The sequence below is a fragment of the Bison bison genome, unplaced genomic scaffold, assembly GCF_000754665.1.
Source record: "Bison bison bison isolate TAMUID 2011002044 unplaced genomic scaffold, Bison_UMD1.0 scf7180017864116, whole genome shotgun sequence".
Lineage (NCBI taxonomy): Eukaryota > Metazoa > Chordata > Mammalia > Artiodactyla > Bovidae > Bison > Bison bison.
Window position 1 is genome coordinate 628394 of NW_011494688.1, and position 19754 is coordinate 648147.

The 19754-nt window shown below is 41.9% G+C and overlaps 1 long non-coding RNA gene across 1 annotated transcript in view; it reads right to left on the reverse strand.

The window, feature by feature from the left end:
• LOC104988168 overlaps window positions 1-11283 on the reverse strand; it is a 16918-nt gene extending 5635 nt beyond the window's left edge. The window contains exon 1 of the long non-coding RNA XR_825211.1: window positions 11170-11283. This is a non-coding gene — a long non-coding RNA (uncharacterized LOC104988168). The remainder of the gene's footprint in view (window positions 1-11169) is intronic.
• Window positions 11284-19754: the final 8471 nt, after the last annotated feature.

Genomic DNA, 19754 nt, shown 5'->3' on the forward strand with positions numbered 1-19754 from the left:
AACAAAGGTTCATCTAGTCAAAGCTATGGTTTTTCCTGTGGTCATGTATGGATGTGAGAATTGGACTGTGAAGAAGGCTGAGTGCCGAAGAATTGATGCTTTTGAACTGTGGTGTTGGAGAAGACTCTTGAGAGTCCCTTGGACTGCAAGGAGATCCAACCAGTCCATTCTGAAGGAGATCAGCCCTGGGATTTCTTTGGAAGGATTGATGCTAAAGCTGAAACTCCAGTACTTTGGCCACCTCATGCGAAGAGTTGACTCATTGAAAAAGACTCTGATGCTGGGAGGGATTGCGGGCAAGAGGAGAAGGGGACGACAGAGGATGAGATGTCTGGATGGCATCACTGACTCGATGGACATGAATTTGAGTGAACTCAGGGAGTTGGTGATGGACAGGGAGGCCTGGCGTGCTACAATTCATGGGGTCGCAAAGAGTCGGACACGACTGAGCCACTGATCTGATCTGATCTAAAACAATAGCTCTCAGGGGGTGGGGGGAAGAGAAGAGATGTTGTTTAAGGGTTACATATGTGCCACTGATAGACAAATAAGTTCCAGAGCGGTAATATACAGTACAGTGAGCATAGTCGTAAAAGTGTATTATATACATTAAACTTGCTAAGAGACTAGGTATTAATTGCTTTCAGCACAGAAGAAATGACAATCATGTGACATGAAGAGGTGTTAGCTAGCGCTACCATGGCAGTCATATTACAATATAAACATATCAAACCAGTATACTGTACACCTTAAACTTACACAATGTTTGTGTCAAATATAACTTAAATTTTGAAAGTTCCTAAAATTATTTTTTAAATATATCTTTCATTATCTTCCATAGTACAACAAACAAAATTTCTTTCTGCATAAGAGGCAATACTTCATGAGATTTTATATCTGCTATAAATTTTATAAGTTTTAAGATTTTGTGTCACTTTTACAAACAAATTAGAAAGTGGAGGAGTGAATTTATTTGCAAAGACCAGGCTGTAAAATTCAGACACAACTGAAAAATTATTTATCCAAGAAAATGATGATTATTACAACTATGAAATAATAGAAACGTTACTTAGAAAATCATGTTGAAATATTTAAGTATGATGAAAACCAATACCTGAGGACCAGTCATTACAATCCTGGGTATATACTTGAAATACAAGCATAGATATTCACACCAGGACACACATTCAAACTTTATTTGTAATATACTGAAGCAACTTAGCAAAAGCAGCAGCAGCAACTTAAAAACAAACCAAATGCTTATTAGTAGATAGATAAATCCATATAATGGAATATTATACAATAATGAAAATTAAGTTACAGCTACATGAAAAAAATAGTGGTGAATTTTACAAACATAATATTGAGTTTTTAAAAGGAAGATACAAGAGAAAACACATGGTAAATACATTTATGTAAAGTAGGAAAACAATTAAAGCTGTATGACTTAGGGGTACGTAATATGGGTAGCAATGGTGTAGGTGATTAATTGATCAAGTGAAGCAAAGGACTGACTATCATAAAATCAGGATGGTGGTGGTGTTAATGGAAGGGGTGGAGAGCTTCCAGAAGTATTTCCTTTCTTTCTTTTAAATTTGGCCCTGCCACGCGCCATGCAAGGATCTGAGTTCTCCCTGCAGCGGAAACACTGCGTCTGAGTCTTCATCACTGGACCACGGGGGAAATCTCTTTTATTTTTATAATTTTCACTTTCTGTCCTTGGTGGTGGTTATGTTGATAATTAGTTTTTAATTACTTCCTAAACTTTTGAACTATGGTGCTGGAGAAGACTCTTGCAAGTCCCTTGGACTGCAAGGAGATCCAACCACTCCATCCTAAAGGAGACCAGTCCTGGGTATTCACTGGAAGGACTGATGCTGAGGCTGAAACTCCAATACTTTGGCCACCTCATGCAAAGAGTTGACTACTGGAAAAGACCCTGATGCTGGGAGGGACTGGGGGCAGGAGGAGAAGGGGACGACAGAGGATGAGATGGCTGGATGGCATCACTGACTCGATGGACATGAGTCTGAGTCAATTCTGGGAGTTTGTGATGGACAGGGAGGCCTGGGGTGCTGCAATTCATGGGGTCGAAAGGAGTTGAACACGACTGAGCGACTGAACTGAACTGAAACTGCACATAGAAATTTTATAGGCCTTTCTCTAGGTATGTACACAATTGAAATATTCTTTTAAAAAGCCAGAGAATTCTCTACAAATGTCAATAATGGCTATAGTTGTCAAGTTTGGGTGAAGGACTATATGTGATTTTTTTCCCTTTGTTTCTTTCACTTCTCACATTTTCATTTAAAGGATGTCACTTATGAAACTTCAGAACACTAAAGAAAATAGTCTTCTAACTCCCTGTCCTCTTGTCCATCTATTTAAAAGTAATGATTCTATCTCTGTCAAACAAATCATTTTAACAAATATGAACTCGGGAAAATTAAATGTATCAGTGAGAGATGTGAATGAAAATATGTAACCTACACTTAATCCAATAAATTATGCATTTTCATTAAAATGTTTCACTGACCCATTTCATTTTTCTTGAGTTTATATTAAATCTCTTTGGCTAAAGAACATGTTCTTGCTTCATTCCAAAATGCTCATGAAAAACAGGAATGTGGGTGGTTCTTGTTTGGGTCTTCTCCTTAATGTTAGATCTGTTTCTAGAACTAAATCAGTGGAAGCACTCGAATCTGTACCACCACAAGTTTACTAGCACACTCAGATTTTACTGAGGATTAAATGATGCTTGATTTACATTTTGCCTGATTAGTCCTTGCTATGCTAGAAGCTTGGTAACCATGTGTTTTTTCTCTTAGGAACATTCTTTTGGAGGAATGGCTATTTCACAGCAGCATTTTCAGAAAAAAAGATGATTTGTAGTGTTTTTTATTGGCTAAAACATGCACTGAATAAACACATTTCAAAAATAAGTTGATTAATTTTAAACAAGTTAGCACGCTTCTTAATGTGTAATAGAATGTATTGAGTGGAACGATCTTATTTTGAATACAACATTTAAAAATCCTAGCTAAAATAACATTAACTCCAATTTCTGATATAAGACATCCAGGTTATTTGGGGCCTAACATATTTCATGTTGAAATTTCAGATGCCTGCAAATAATTGCCCCTATGTTTTGAATGTCTCTCTATACCTTTCTTTTCCCTATTTCCAAAAGGCAATGAGAAACAATTTATTTTGTAGAAATTAATTTCTAGAAAGTTATATTGAAAGTAGTATGAATAATCTCTTATCTAGTTTTCAAAACCTGTCTTTATTATATTCTCTTTTGACTCCACCAAGAGTCCAAATAATCTAACCCAAATTAATCTGTTTATTGAATGGTTGAACAGTGGTGTCCCACGAAGAAAGTTAGACAAATGTCTAGTAGTAGTCACTTTTGGTCTCTGGGGGTTGAATTTCATTGCATTCTCTGTTTTTTACCCTGCCATCAGCTTGTAGGCACTAGCCTTTCAAATCTCTAGAATCCTGTAGATTGTAGAGACTCCTGGGACCCCAAGAAAAGTGCACCGTTGCAATTCATGGGGTCACAAAGAGTTGGACATGACTGAGTGACTGAACTGAACTGAACTTGGTCCCCTAGGAAAATCAAAACATGCAAATGAACCAGTAAAACCCCCTCTATTACATAAAATTATTACTTGTCCTAAGACTTCACACATTTCTCAATCTCTCCCAACCTCTACTATTTCCACTTATTAGGCGTGGAGTCTCGGTCAAGACAAAGAAGAGAACATACTTTGCAAAGTCTGTTTTTCAATCAGAAGAAAAACACTTTTCATTGGATTCAAGATTATAGTCTTAAACACATGAGTCACATTTCAAAAATATTTTCTGTTTTGATAAGAATTTGCTAATCCTACTTGTTTCCATCAATATCTAATGGTCAAGATAACATTCATAGACGTTCCCTAGAGACACAAATAGAAAAATGAGACACAATTGAAATCTGTCCACTCTTGCTTAACAAGTCACTTAAAGTGGCTCAGACAGTAAGGAATCTGCCTGCAATGCAGGAGACCTGGGTTCAATCCCTGGATTGAGACGATCCCCTGGAGAAGGAAACGGCTAGCCACTCCAGGATTCTTACCTGGAGAATCCCATGGACAGAGGAGCCTGGCAGGCTCCAGTCCATGGGGTCACGAAGAGTTGGATAGGACTGAGCAACTACCTGTTTCACTTTTACGTTTAAGTAAAGTATAATAATAGCCATTTATCATGGGTCTAGTATGTGCCCAGTTGTGATTAGGCCCTACTGGGACATGGAGAACTGCCCAAGGTTCGAAGCTAGAGCCTTGACGCTAGTAACCTAGAGCTTTAGCCCCCAGATGCCACTCTGTTTCAACTGCATGGATTTATTAATGTTTTCAAATGAAATGGACCGAAATGGAAATATCCACATGTAATTACCAACAGCCATTCTTTCTCTTTAGTCCTGACTCCTTTCTGTATATGTGAACTGCTGGGTGAACAAAGGGATGGATAGTCTTGCAGTTACCCCTCTGGGCCTGATAACCCTGAATTTGCTGGAATACTTTTACAACAGCCAGTTTTATTCACATCAAAACCATCTTCTCTTTATAAATGGATCTTTCACAGGCCACTACTACAAGCTTACTATCTAACAACCTGATTAGCTGAAAGTTCAGGTTTTTTTAATCTGTTTTTTATGAGCTTTTACTCTCTGCAATTTTATTCTCTCCTATTATTCGTTTTGTTATCGACCCACTGATCATCTTATGCCTGACAAGTTTGTCCCCTTGATCTTTTTTTTTTTTCCGGCTGTGCCAGCGGCTTGTGGTATCTTAGTTTCTCAATCAGGGATTGAACCCATGTCCCCTGCAGTGGAAGCAAGAAATCTTAACCACTGGTCCACCAGGGAATTTCTCCTCTTGATCTTATTAATATTAGCTGGATGGAGAAATAACAAGAATGCTTCCAGGACTTGGTAGTTGAGAGATGGGTCAGGAATAAGATTGGTGGTATTTGACTTGGATCTGCCACTTACCATGAGACCCTGGGCAAGTCATGTTAACTCTCTGTGCCTCTGTTTGTTAGCACTTCTATAAAATGGGGATGACAATAACTGTGTGTGTGCGTGTGTGTGTGTGTATGTGCACGCTCAGTTGTGTCTGACTCTTTGTGACCCCATGGACTGTATCCCACAACGCTCCTCTGTCCATGGAATTTTCCAGGCAAGAATACTGGAGTGAGTTGCCATTTCCTACTCCAAAGGAATCTTCCTGAACCAGGGATCGAACCCGAGTTTCTTGTGTTTCCTAAGTTGGGAGGCGATCCTTTACTACTGTGCCACCTGGGAAGCCCAATAAGGACAGTAGCCACTCCTTAGGGCAGTGTGAGGATTAAATGAGATAATACTTGTGCCTAGGGAGTAAACACTTAATAGGAAAGGGTAACTATGATTATCAGTTATACGCTACCATATCACCTCCTAGATGGTACCCCTTGAATGAATCAGTTTTCTCAGTTTCTCTTTAGGTATCCAAACATGCAAAACTGTCACACACCTACTCATCCTTTGAAGCCCAACATATCTCCTCTGTGATCCTTCCTGATGTCCTCTGGCAGCATTTAGTGTCCACTTATCTGGAATGTATTGAAACTCACCATGGTGTATTATGGTTATTTGCATGCAGCCCCCATGGGCAGCTGCTGTCTTCCTAGAAAGTGGGGATGGACTTACCCATCCTGAATCCCACTGCATCATGGTATCTGATGTTAATCATTTTTAACAATATTTATTTAATAATTGCACATCAAGCAGAAGCTTTCTTGGAAGACTGAAAGTTCATTTTGCTCAAAAGACAACTACAACAAGAAAAACACATATAGTAAGTCTACTTTTACCACCAAAATTTCAAAAATAAAATCCCAAAGTTGGGTAGTTTCAATTTTGTCTCCAGAAAATGTCTCTCTCCCACAAAATTTATGTTTAACAAAATTTATCTTTTAGAAACCTGAGAAATCTTATAGGAATCATACCTTGTTGATGTTTTTCTTTTTTTTTTTGGCCTGTAATTATGAGACCTGGTCAAATGTTGGAAGAGAACAAAACTTTTGTACCAGCCTACAGGGTTTCACGATGGAACTGTCCTGTTGGGATAGTTACTATTTCTTCAGCATAATGGTGATTTGTCTCTTTAAGATTCTAGAAACAGATGACAGCCTGGTAGGATAGGAGACATCAACTCCTTAATTTTGAGTCATTCAGAAGTTAACTAAAAAATCAGGCATATTCAATAGTTACAAGGATTTTGTGCATTCTGTAAGTTTCCAAAACAGAGTTCAAGGTGCATTTTCTGAATTAATTATGTGAAGAATTACATGAAGAAGAGAATTTAACAGATATCTGAGAAATTAACTCATCAATAATATGAGCATTGTACAAGGAAAGCTTGAATGAGAATAATTATAAATGGCATATGGTTTTACACCAAAGTGATTATGAGCATGATTGTTAAACCTAGTTTCTTGATTAAAATATGATTTCAAGGAGACCTTTCTCTAGCTAAGAAAAACAACTGTAGTGAAAAAATCTCAACTATGACAGAAATGTTAGCACTGGCAAAGAAATTAGAGATTTCTTCCAGCTTCTCATTTGACAAGCGAGGCCCAGAGAAGTACAGTAACTTGTCTGAGGTTACATGGTTACTTTTCTTCTGAGCTGCCATATTAATTGCCTCAGCAAGTTTTGGATACATTTATGATAAATTGGATTCTGCATTTCACCAGACTTGGCTATTTGAAGCTATTCTACCTTCAACACCTCCCAGCTGCTTTGATTCAGGCCAAGGGAAGGCCAATGTCCAGGATAAAATAAGCCACAAGGAGAACTTGGAAACTTGGGAGGTAAGACTTGCCAGAATTGACAAAGTGGACTTTGCTTGGAGACAGAAACACATGCTCTGTTGAGCGTTGGGGGTCAGGAAGGTTGTGGAGCCGGATGGAACTGGTTTGAGATCCTGGTTCTGGCTGGTATTAGCATGATAGCCATTGATCAGACATTTAACCTCACCTGCTATCTCATCTGGAGATAGACATAACCAGTCTTGCATGGGATTGAAAGGATTTTATTGATAACTATAGTTAAGAAGGGCCTGCACATATTCTGATTTTAATCTCATAAAGCCACATGAGGTGAGTGCTAATGCTTCTATTTCCTTAGTTGGAGAGACTGATGACCAGAGACCTCAGGGAGCTATCTGAGATCACACTCCAGGGGATGACCAGGGATTTGAATGGAGGTCAGTTTGGCTTCAAAGCCTTAGCCACTGCAGCATCTCAGTGGTGGTCAAAAGAAAAAGGTGAGTTAAGAGCCCAGCATGTTGCCTGGCAACAGATAAAAGAATGGTTGATATGATGAAGCTTGAGAGTCAAAAAGGTGGACACTTCCTGCAGTCCGACAATGATGGAGGGAGGTGGGGGACTCAGATGGACTTAAGAGATGGCAAGCCCCAGGAAGCCGGGACAGATGCGCAGAGATGTGGGCCAGAGGGCACTGTCTGGCCTGGCAGAGCTAGATGAGGGTCCACATGACTCCTAGGAGTGCAGAGAGGGTCCTAGACCTCTGTGGAATCCCTCTGTTCTCCTCCTCTTCGACTGTAGTTCTCAAGCTTTCTCTCCATGTCAATATCTGTCCAATCTGGGCTTTCCCAAGCCATATATGACCATTAATTAATTAATTAATTAATTGTTTTGACCATGTGCACAGCATGTGGCAGGGCTTCCCAGGTAGCTCAGTGGTAAATAATCTGCCTCCCAGTGCAGGAGATGCAGGAGCCTCAGGGTCAAGAAGATCCCCTGGAGTAGGAAATGGCACCCCACTCTAGTATTCTTGCCTGGGAAATCCCATGGACAGAGGAGCCTGGTGGGCTACAGTCCAAGGGGTTGCAGAGTCAGACACGACCTGAGTGAGCACACAGGAACACACAGCATGTGGGATCTCAGTTCCCTGACCAGGGAAGGACCTTCCCTGCGTTGGAAGTGAGGAGCCTTAACCCCTAGAGCACCAGAGAAGTCCCTTGCCTCACACATCTTGAGTAAATATTCTAGCCCTAAAATGAACAGTTTTTCTACCTATGAACAAACATCTCCTCTTAATCATCCAGTACCGAGACTCCTGAAAGCTGAAATTTTCCGAGACCCTGTTCCTAAACCAAATAGGAGATTGCATTGCCCCTAAGAAGACATAAATTACTCAGTTACAGGCACTTAACATTAAGAAAGATTCTGGAACCAAAACAATCAAAATGTTTTCAACCTTCTCCCTGCCAAGTTCCCCAACCCTTGCCAGGAATCACAGCTGTAGTGCAGTCTTACGAGGCCAAACTGTCCAGAGTTGTGGCGAGGACCAGCCCTACAAAGCTTCCTTGCAGAACCCCACAGGGCAGTGCCACATGACACCTTCCATGGTGTGATGAAGCAGGAGTGGAGCTGAGGCCGGGTGCTTATTTGTTGGCTTTGGGGGTTTTATCTGCAGAGCTCTCATATCGAAACAAGTGTCCTCCTAAGTTTGGCGAGTGGAGGGGAGGTCTCTGGACCTGTTTGACTTCTTAAAAGCATTCAGGAAAACCTTTTAAACTACTTTCTTGGCCTGCAACACACACTCCTTTGCCTAAATTCACTGCTAGCAGTTTTGTCTTTTTAATCTAATACTTGATTTCTGAAGCCAGCTAAGTGTTATTTGCAGTCAAGTTAAGCTGAGAAGGCAGATGGCCAGGTTGGAGTAACAGAATTTCAGGTTCAATGAAAGACTGTAACCTCTCCTAAGGCCAAATTAAATTTCTAGCATTTAGCACAGGGCTGGGGCTTCCCTGATAGCTCAGTTGGTAAAGAATCCAGCTGCAATGCAGAAGACATTGGTTCTGTTCCTGGATTGGGAAGATCTGCTGGAGAAGGGACAGGCTACCCACTCCAGTATTCTTGGGCTTCCCTTGTGGCTCAGCTGGTAAAGAATCTGCCTGCAATGAGGGAGACCTGGGTTCGAGCCCTGGGTTGGGAAGATCCCTGGAGAAGGAAAAGGCTACCCACTCCAGTATTCTGGCCTAGAGAATTCTATGAACTGTATAGTCCATGGAGTTGCAAAGAGTTGGACACGACTGAGCAGCTTTCACTTTCACTTTGGAACAAAACCGGTACTCCAAAAAAAACAAAAAACAAAAAAACTGGGGTGGGGAGGTTGAGATTCGGCTTCATGGTGAGTTTTTCTGTGCCTCCCAAGCTTGTTGCTTAGAAGGTAAACCCAGGGAGGAACACTGAAAAGCAATGAGCTGTTTTCTAAGAATGCACAGCTCTCCAAGGTAAGGTCTGATGATAATACCCATCCTCAGTGAATAAGTTTTGGAAATGATGGCCCTGTGGGATGCCGGCCCACTGTTTGTAGTTCTCATGTACCATGGATCAAGGCCATTCTGACTTACATCAGTTGCTCATGAAATGACTTCTCTCTCCTACCTTATTCTGAGTTTACTGACCCTTTGCTAATCTAGCACTGTGTCTTCACATAGTGGGAATTAAATAAACATTTGCAGAATGAAAGCTTGCAGTGGAAAACAAAAATCTCATCCTGTCTCCTGAGCATACAGGATAACACTTTGGGAAGTAGGTTTTGTCTGAAACAACCCTCCTTTCTGTCTCATCCAGACACAGAATTGGAGCTAGGAAGTGGGGTAACCAGATCTTTCAGAATGACAGAAGCATGGAACCAAAAGAAAAATTTCAGAATGCTGATTATAGAAGAGCAGAAAAGTTTATTAAAACAATAGCTTGTGCTTTGAAATTGTTTTGAAAGTTTCCCCAGCATCGTTGATCTTGTAGTTGTTTAGTCATTAAGTCATGTCCAACTCTTTGCAACCCCATGGACTGCGGCATGCCAGGCTTCCTCATCCTTCACTATCTCTTGTAGTTTAGCCATAGCCTAATGTCCCAAACTGCTTACCATATGGCATCCTCCAATGGCCCCATCCTCAGCATTCCCATGGCTGATACGATCCTAAGGATGAAGTTATTAAAAGCACCGAAAGCCAATTATTGTCCCTACAGTTTAAACTTTCCCATCAAAGACCACGTTGGAGGTTCTAGGTTAAGAAGATTCAAGAAAAAATTCAAATGAGGGACTTCATCAATAATGTTTCCATACTAGGCCACTTAGAAACATGGTGAGTAAAACCCACCACCTTATCAAAGAGGTTATAACTCTCATCTCATAAACAAGGAAACTGAGGCTCAGAGAGGGTGACTACTTGCTTAAGGTCGCACAGCCTGTTGAGCCAGGCCTCAGTACCAAGCCAGCATCTGCCTCCTTCCAGTTCCCGTGATGCCTCTCTTATTTAGCAGCCTGATGCACGTGTTCAAGAGGACTGAACATACGTAACCAAAGCAGAAACTCTCTTAGTCTGTAATCCTGAGGAGGGACTGGAGTGTCAGCTTTCATCTTTTCTGAGAGGGCTGGGCGAGGCCCAAGCTTCAGGGTCCTCCTTTTCTAGACTGAAAACACAGTGACCTACTTTTCAGGACTCTCAGAAACAACCATTATTTCAAAAGAAAAAAAAAAAAAGGCTTCAAGGACAAAGCCTTTGGTAAACACTCAAGAAGGCAATAAATTCAAGCAACATGACAGACACCCTCTCTCTGCAGCAAATCTCAAACACGGGGAAATGACAGACAAGACCCAAGTGTCCAGTCCAATATTCCCCTGCAGACATTTTCCATATGTGAAACTTCTCTTTGAGATCACTGACATCCTCTCTTTGGGGAGGGGACACAGAAAGACAGAAATGCTGTTAATAATAATAATTAATATAAAATAATTATTAATAAATATTAATATCTGGCATGACCACAAGGCTGGGTCAAGCTTTGAGATCATATTAATCCCTTGCTTCTCCTTCTGCCTTTATTAATCCAGAAGGAAATGGAGGGGATAGAATTCTAATTCATATTAGATCATATAACCAGCCTTATAAAAACTGGAGAGACATTGAAAGATAAGGAGAGAAAATAGTCTTCCAGAGTCTTTGAGCTTCCTGTATTCCCCTACCAGAACCAAGCAAGACTTCTGCTAAACTTTCCTCTTGTCAACATTTTAAAAGGCCACTTAAAAAAAAAAAAACTTACTGTTCAGGGGTTCGATAAGCGAGTCCAAAGTCAAGGAGATGATCTCTTTCTTTTGTGAAAAACACCATCTGCTCCTAGGTGGCTCTGGAGACTTGCTGGGCTGTTATTAATAACTGGCTTAGCGCTTTGCTGAGAAACATGAGCCAGGCTGTCATGGGAGGAGGCGAGTGGGGAGGAACAGACAGACACAGGTGGGATAAATGATGACAAAAATACCCTTAGGCCCACAGAGGAGTGCAAATAACCCATGAGTAGGGGTGGGCCCCTCCACAATCAGTACTCATGTCAAAGGTGCTAAAAGTTCAATATCAACTAACCACTCTCTACTATCTTACTCTCTTGGAAAATGTCATGACTCAAGCAACGTCAAGCTTTCCTTTGTTCTTCTGAGCAATTCTTTTCCATGTATATTAATATTTGAATATCTTCTCAAACTACAAATTTTTGCTTTGTTTATGTTGAATTTTCTCTTTTTCAAATACATAAACAGATGGATTTTCAAATGCACATTATCAATATGTTAAGGTTTGTTTTCTTGTGAGCGTGTCAGTCTCTCTCCCACAAATAATCCCAAAACCTTTCCTGGCAAAGTGCATGTATGTGTGTTGGGGGAGGGGTGCATTGTGACAGCATCATAATAAAGGGAAACCTGTAGAATTCAAGTTCAAAGAATAGAAATAGTCATGACCTGGCTACTGGTTTACAGCGGGTCTTCCCTTTTGAAAAACTATCAACTATTTCCAAAAAAATCTAAGTCTATGCTTCCCTTGGATTTTTTTGGAAATAGTTGATAGTTTTTCAAAAGGGAAGACCCGCTGTAAACCAGTAGCCAGGTCATGATTATTTCTATTCTTTGAACTTGAATTCTACAGGTTTCCCTTTATTATGATGAGTCTATGCCTCCTTCGGAGAAGGCAATGGCAACCCACTCCAGTACTCTTGCCTGGAAAATCCCATGGACAGAGGAGCCTGGTAGGCTGCAGTCCATGGGGTCGCTAGGAGTCGGACACGACTAAGCAATTCACTTTCACTTTTCACTTTCATGCATTGGAGAAGGAAATGGCAACCCACTCCAGTGTTCTTGCCTGGAGAGTCTCAGGGACGGGGAGCCTGGTGGGCTGCTGTCTATGGGCTCGCACGGAGTCGGACACGACTGGAGCAACTTGGCAGCAGCATGCCTCCTTTCCCCTAACCACTGACACCAAATTGTTCAGACCAAGAACTACCTGTCTTCTAACTTACATGATCTAACTTACATTAAACACTGGTTCTGCATCTGTCTGAAGTGTTAAAAGAAAGCTGAGGATCACACAAAAGTTATTAGATTATACAAAGATACAGAATTGAAGGGAACAAACGCTCATCAAATGTCCAATTTGTAAGGATCCAGCTGCCACCCTGGTTCAGGCCTAGTAACTATTCTTTTTTTCAAACTCAACTGGGGCGTCTCCTCTCCAGCTAGGCTCTTGACATTTGACCCACCTTCAACCTGAATCAGCATAATTCAGAACAACCCTTCCTTAATCATTCTCCCCCAGCCCAAAAGCTGACCATGAACATGGACATTCCCTGATCAATGGTCCAGCCATCACCTCGTTCACCCCATAGGCAACATCCAGCTCCTTCCAGTTTTGTTTACTCCCCTTTGGGGAAAAAATGGAAGCAGTGACAGACTTTATTCTCTTGGGGTCCAAAATCACTATGGATGGTGACTGCAGCCATGAAATTAAAAAACATTTGTTCCTTGGAGGAAAAGCTATGATAAACCTAGACAGGGTATTAAAAAGCAGAGACATCATTTTGCTGACAAGGGTCTATATAGTGAGAGCTATGGCTTTTCCAGTAGTCATGTCCAGATGTGAGAGTTGAACCATAAAGAAGGCTGAGCATTGAAGAATTGATGCTTTTGAATTGTGGTGCTGGAGAAGACTCTTGAGAGTTCCTTGGACAGCAAGGAGATCAAACCAGTCAATCTTAAAGGAAATCAACCTTGAATATTCATTGGAAGGACTGATGATGCTGAAGCTGAAGCTCCAATACTTTGGCCACCTGAGGTGAAGAGCGGACTCATTGGAAAAGACTCTGATGCTGGGAAAGACTGAGGGCATGAGGAGAAGGGGGCAGTAGAGGATGAGAGAGATAGATAGCATGGAGATGAATTTGAGCAAACTCTGGGAGACAGTGAAGGACAGAGAAGCCTGACGTGCTGCAGTCCATGGGGTCGCGGGGTCTGACACGACTTACTGACTGAACAACAAACAACAAAATTTTTTAAAAAGCCATTTTTCACCTGACCTTTGGGATGCTTGCAATCTTGTTCAACGTGTTATTTTGCAGTTGGCCCCTTCCCCATATTATAAGTCTTTTCTCTTTTTTGAGTATTTTTTTAAGTTGTGGTAAAAGGCATATATCGTAAACATTAGCACCCTAAACATTTTTAAGTGTGTGGTTTGGTCATGTTAAGTACGCTCACTTTATTGTGCTACAGATCTCCAGAACTTTTTCATCTTGCAGAACTGAAACTCTCCTCCGCATTAGAGAGCCACTGTCCACTGCCTGCCTTTCCTCCAACCTCTGGCAAACACTTACAATAGTCCTTTCAAATACTCCCCCTTACCTAAATCTGGATTTGTCTCGGACAGTTTGCTGGTGCCATGTCTCAGACTGAATGGCAGCCCTCCCGTGGACCAGGCCATCTTCACCTAGGTTTTCACATTGGCTTCTCTGAGCCTCTGTGTCCTAGGGATCTGGGATCTTCATTCAGGCTTTGGACGGCCGTCTCACATGACATGCTGAGTTACAGTGATTCTTCCAGGCAAGGTGACTTTCCTCTGGCTCTTCTGCGAGGCCCCTCCTATTTCTCTTTGGTTCCTCTTCTGAGATTTTTCCAGGAAGTTCCTTCAGCTCCTCAACTGAGGATTGAATGAAGGAGGATTCTTTGCATTGGGACAGTGTGAGAAGCATTAGAGCAGTAACATGAGGGGGATGATCTTTCCTGTCTTCTTTAAGGTCTTTATGTCTGATGTGATTATCTAATCCCATGGGTTACTAACTGGATGAGTTTCCTAGGGCTGTCCTAACAAAATGTCATAAACTATGTGGCTTTGAACAACAAATTTGTTGTCTCAGAGTTCTGGAGGCTAGAATCTGAAATTGAGGTGTCAGCAGGGCCATCCTCCTTCTGTAGGTTCTAGTGAAGTGAAGTCGCTCAGTCGTGTCCGACTCTTTGTGACCCCATGGACTATAGCCTACCAGATTCCTTCATCCATGGGATTTTCCAGCCAGGAATACTGGAGTGGGTTGCCATTTCCTTCTTCAGGAGATCTTCCTAAGCCAGGGATTGAACCCGGGTCTCCTGCATTGTAGGCAGATGCTTTACCATCTGAGCCACCAGGGACGATGGTTCTAAGGGATGGTTTGCAGGTTCTAAGGGAAGATTTTTTCTTATCTGGTCCTGGAGCTTGGTGACTGCCAGTAGTCCTTGGCATGACCCAATTTATGCAAATGATCTATATACATCATTTCTTCTTTTTTTAAATTTCCCTGTAAACCACCTCAAATAACTATTTTTTAAAAATAATCTAATTAATTAATGTATTTATTTTTGGCTGTGCTGGGTCTCCGTTGCTGTGCAGGCTTTTCTCTAGTTGTGCAGAGGGGGAGCTACTCTCTGGTTGCAGTGCAGGGACTTCTCCCTGTGGTGGCTTCTCCTGTCGCATAGCACAGGTTCTAGGGCACACAGGCTTCAGTCGTTGCAGCACGTGGGCTCAGCAGCTGAGGCTCCCCGGCTTTACAGCACAGGCTCAGTAGTTGTGGCACACGGGTTTAGCTCTTCGTGGCATGTGGGATCATCCCAGACCAGGGATCAAACCTGTGTCTCCTGCATTGGCAGGCAGATTATTTACCACTGAGCCACCAGGGAAACCCTACCTCATTTCTAATAAGATAAAATACTGAAATATTAACAACCAAGCATAATTTTAAGACTTTATATATTTTGATCTGTTAGTGGATGTGTTTTCTTCTGCCACATCAAGAAGCTGTACTGTAAAGATGTATGCGGCCATAAAAAGTCGTGAGATGTACATTCATAAGCTTTGCTATAAAACAGTGTGTGACAATTCACAATTATCCACTTTTCAGTTATTTCTGTGGAACAGAAGTTGCTGGGGTTAAAAGTTATGATCATTATCTGTGAATGAGTCTCTGGGAGAAATAACTGCATAGGAAAATAAATTTGTATGCAAGGTATTCAGGATGTGTTTTTGTTAAGGGAAAGAAGAGTAGCTTTGTCCTAAAGTAAGATGATTGGTTGTTTGAGAGTGAGGAGCAGGGATGCAGAGGACAAAATCTGCATGGGTATAGAAAGTTGTAGAAGGCTCACAGAAAGGGAACTGTATTTGTCATGGTCAACATTTGTCAAGGGTTGGTGGTGGTTTAGTCACTAAGTCGTGTCTGACTCTTCCCAACCCAGGAATTGAACCCAGGTCTCCTGCATTACAGGCAGATTCTTTATCAACTGAGCTATGAGGGAAACCTCCTTTGTTAAGGGTTAATGGGCTTATTATAAGATTGCCTTTAAAAGATCACTAGTATCAAATATTATACTGGTGAAAAACTGAAATTCTATTTTCTCGTTGCCAAATGACAAAATTTTCTTGGATTACTGATCTGCTTCTTAAGAGATTAGAAAAGTGTTCTCAGTCTGCCTAAAAGGCAAAGGATTCTATGTCTTACCGGAATACTTTCCTGTGCCTTACACTGACTTTACCACGTCCTTGATGACTTAAAGGAACAAAGTTTTCTCACTTTGGGAAGAGCTAAAGTTCTTTACAATCATGTGATCTTCTATTTTAAAAAAATATTTGTCACTTTCATTTCAAATTGATTTTATTTTGTTTTACATGGCCAGAAACAACCACATTTCCTCATCAATTGCACTATTTTTGTAACAAACTTTTAAAAATTGATGTATAGATGATTTATATCCTTTTTTTTTTTTTTACAGTTTCTTCCTAGCTGTGTATCTCAGCCCCAAAACAAACAACAAACAAAACATTGTTGTATGTTAGGTATAAAAGCTGTTAAGAGAGTAAATTCTAAGAGTACTCATCACAAAAAAATACTTTTTTTTCTATTGCTTTATATATATATATATATATAAATATATGATATTATATATGATATATATATGATATGATATATATATATATATGATGATGGATGGTCACTAAACTCATTGGGGCAACCATCTCATGATATGTGTAAGTCAAATCATTATGCTGTACACTTTAAATTTAATATAGTGCTGTATGTCAATTATATCTCAATAAAATGGGAAGAAAAAAAACACCCTTCATGTAACTTGGATGAGATTCATAGATACTCCCTCATTTACCTAGACACAAACTCCAGCCCCCCTTATTTGTCTATCAATGATTAGCTAAATTGTTTGAGCCCACTGACCATCAGGTGTACCTGGTGGCTCAAATGGTAAAGAATCTACCTTCAATGCAGGAGACCCCAGTCCCTGGGATGGGAAGATCCCCTGGAGAAGAGAATGGCTACCCACTCCAGTATTCTTGCCTGGAGGATTCCATGGACAGAGAAACCTGGCAGGCTACAGACCACAGGGTCATAAAGAATCTGACACAACTGAGCGACTAACACTACTGACCATTATGGACAAAACGCCTGCTGACATGGCCTGACCTAACTTTACTCTGGCTTCTTCCCTCCCCTGAGGAGCCTGAACCTTGACCCACTTTCAACCTGAGCCAGCATCAGAACACCGCACAGCCTTTCCTGACGAAACCTGTCGGCTGCTGCTGCTGCTAAGTCACTTCAGTTGTGTCCGACTCTGTGCGACCCCATAGACAGCAGCCCACCAGGCTCCCCCGTCCCTGGGATTCTCCAGGCAAGAACACTGGAGTGGGTTGCCATTTCCTTCTCCAATGCATGAAAGTGAAAAGTGAAAGGGAAGTTGCTCAGTTGTGCCTGACTCTTCGTGACCCCATGGACTGCAGTCTACCAGGCTCCTCCGTCCATGGGATTTTCCAGGCAAGAGTACTGGAGTGGGGTGCCATCGCCTTCTCTGAAACCTGTCGGAGACCCTTGCAAATCTCTGGCTCCAAGCACTCTATTACAACAGTGCCCCTGCCCCCCATTGCCATAGTCTTTTCAAATAAAATATCTCCATATCTTCCTCTAGAATTTTTTTTTTTACTGTAGGAAAGTGCTGAGAGGTGTACCCAGTGTTATAAATATTGAGGACTATGGAAAGTGAAAGTGAAAGTCACTCAGTCGTATCCAACTTTTTGCAACTCCATGGACTATACAGTCCATGGCATTCTCTAGGCCAGAATCCTGGTGTGGGTAGCCTTTTCCTTCTCCAGGGGATCTTCCCAACCCAGGGATTGAACCCAGGTCTCCAGCATTACAGGTGGATTCTTTACCAGCTGAGCTACAAGGGAAGCCCAAGAATACTGGAGTGGGTAGCCTATCCCTTCTCCAGCAGATCTTCCCAACCCAGGAATAGAACCAGTGTCTCTTGCATTGCAGGCAGATTCTGTACCAACTAAGCTATCAGGGAAGGCCAGAGGACTATGGGGTATGGTCTAAATACTTAACCAGACAATCATGTCTTAGTCCTATTTTACAGGTAAGAAGATGGAGGTAGCAGAAGTCTAAGAGACTTGCTGACTCACAGCACCGAGCGCAGATTTGGGAATCCAGGTGTTATTTCTTATCTCCTAGGAAACAGTGCTCTTTCCAGCACGTGCTTGCAGGCTAAGTCGCTTCGGTCCTGTCGGACTCTTTGTGACCCTGTGGAAAGTAGCCTGCCAGGCTCCTCTGTCCACGGGATTCTCCAGGTAAGAATACTGGAGTAGGTTGCCATGTTCTCCTCCAGGGGATCTTCCTGACCCAGGGATCGAACTCAAGTCTCCTATGTCTCCTACATTGAAGGTGGGTTCTTTACCACTAGCACCACACAGCACAAACATGCTCAGTTCTGGTCAATGTTTAGAGTAGGTTTGGGGAAATTATTGAAAAGTGTTGGTTAAAAACAATCTTGTGTTTAAAGAAAGGGAAGTTGTATCCAAGAGTGAAAAAAATCAATGGAATACCCCGAGCTTCAGGAAACTTCTGATCCGTGGAAGTGAATGAAGACCACCCATATGAGAACAAGCAAAGGCTATTGATTTAGAGCTTGCTCTAGCAAGGGAGTTGACCATCATCACTTGCACGTGACAGAAACTCAAAAGCAGGCAGAAGGGCTTCCCCGGTGGCTCAGTGGTAAAGAATCTGCCTGCTAATGCAGGAGACGTGAGTGCAATCCCTGGTCCGGGAAGATCCCACCTGCAATGGAGCAACTAAGCCGGTGTGCCACAACTACTGAGCCTGTGCTCTAGAGCCCGGGCACTAAGACTACTGAACCCAGTGCTGCAACTACTATGTACCCAGAGCCCCTGCTCTGCAACAAGAGAAGCCACCACAGTGAGAAGCCCACACACCTCAACGAGGAATAGCCCCTGCTCACCGAAACTAGAGGAAAGCCTATGCAGCGACACAGGCACAAATAATAAAAATAATTTAAAAAAAAAAAAGAGCAGAGGTTAGAGTGTGACAGTTTTCTGGTGGATAAAAAGGGTAGGAAGCCCTGATTGGAGGCTGTTAGCGTGGAGAAGCAGTAGATAGGCCAGTGAGACATGGAGCTTTCCTGTGTAATTGGTTACGGGTGCGTTCTGGCTTTCTCCTGTCTGTCCTATAGCGGAAGTAGGTACAAAAATTAGGGAGGCTGTCAGTTATTAATCAAGTCCTGGCTGTTTGGGATCAATTGCCACAGGGATTAAGATTTGGCTTTCTGGACTGGCTACTGTTGTTAGGAGGATGGCTTCCTGGGCAGATTGCAGCAAGCTGTGGGCCAGGGTTCTACTTTTATTTATAGTCTGGCCAATGTATGTTCAGTCTCTCAGGGCTCTACAGGGACCTTGCATTTAGAAGAGGCTTTCAGATATCTGACCAATCCTGCAGAGGAGTCTATATGCAGGCCAGGGATATTGGCAAGAGGTTTTCCACTTCCAGTCTGGAGAAGGGAAAGTATTGTCGACTTGAAAAGTAGTTACAATTTCCTACCTGACAGAAGGGGGCAAAGGTGGTCACTTGCAACCCAGCCAATCCACCTGCTGGGCATACACAGTGAGGAAACCAGAATTGAAAGAGACACGTGTACCCCAATGTTCATCACAGCACTGTTTACAATAGCCAGGACATAGAAGCAACCTAGATGTCCATCAGCAGATGAATGGATAAGGAAGTTGTGGTACATATACACAATGGAATATTACTCAGCTATTAAAAAGAATGCATTTGAATCAGTTCTAGTGAGGTGGGTGAAACTGGAGCCTATTATACAGAGTGAAGTAAGCCAGAAAGAAAAATACCAATACAGTATACTAACGCATATATATGAAATTTAGAAAGATGGTAACGATGACCCTATATGCAAGACAGCAAAAGAGACACAGATACAAAGAACAGACTTTTGGACTCTGTGGGAGAAGGCAAGGGTGAGATGATTTGAG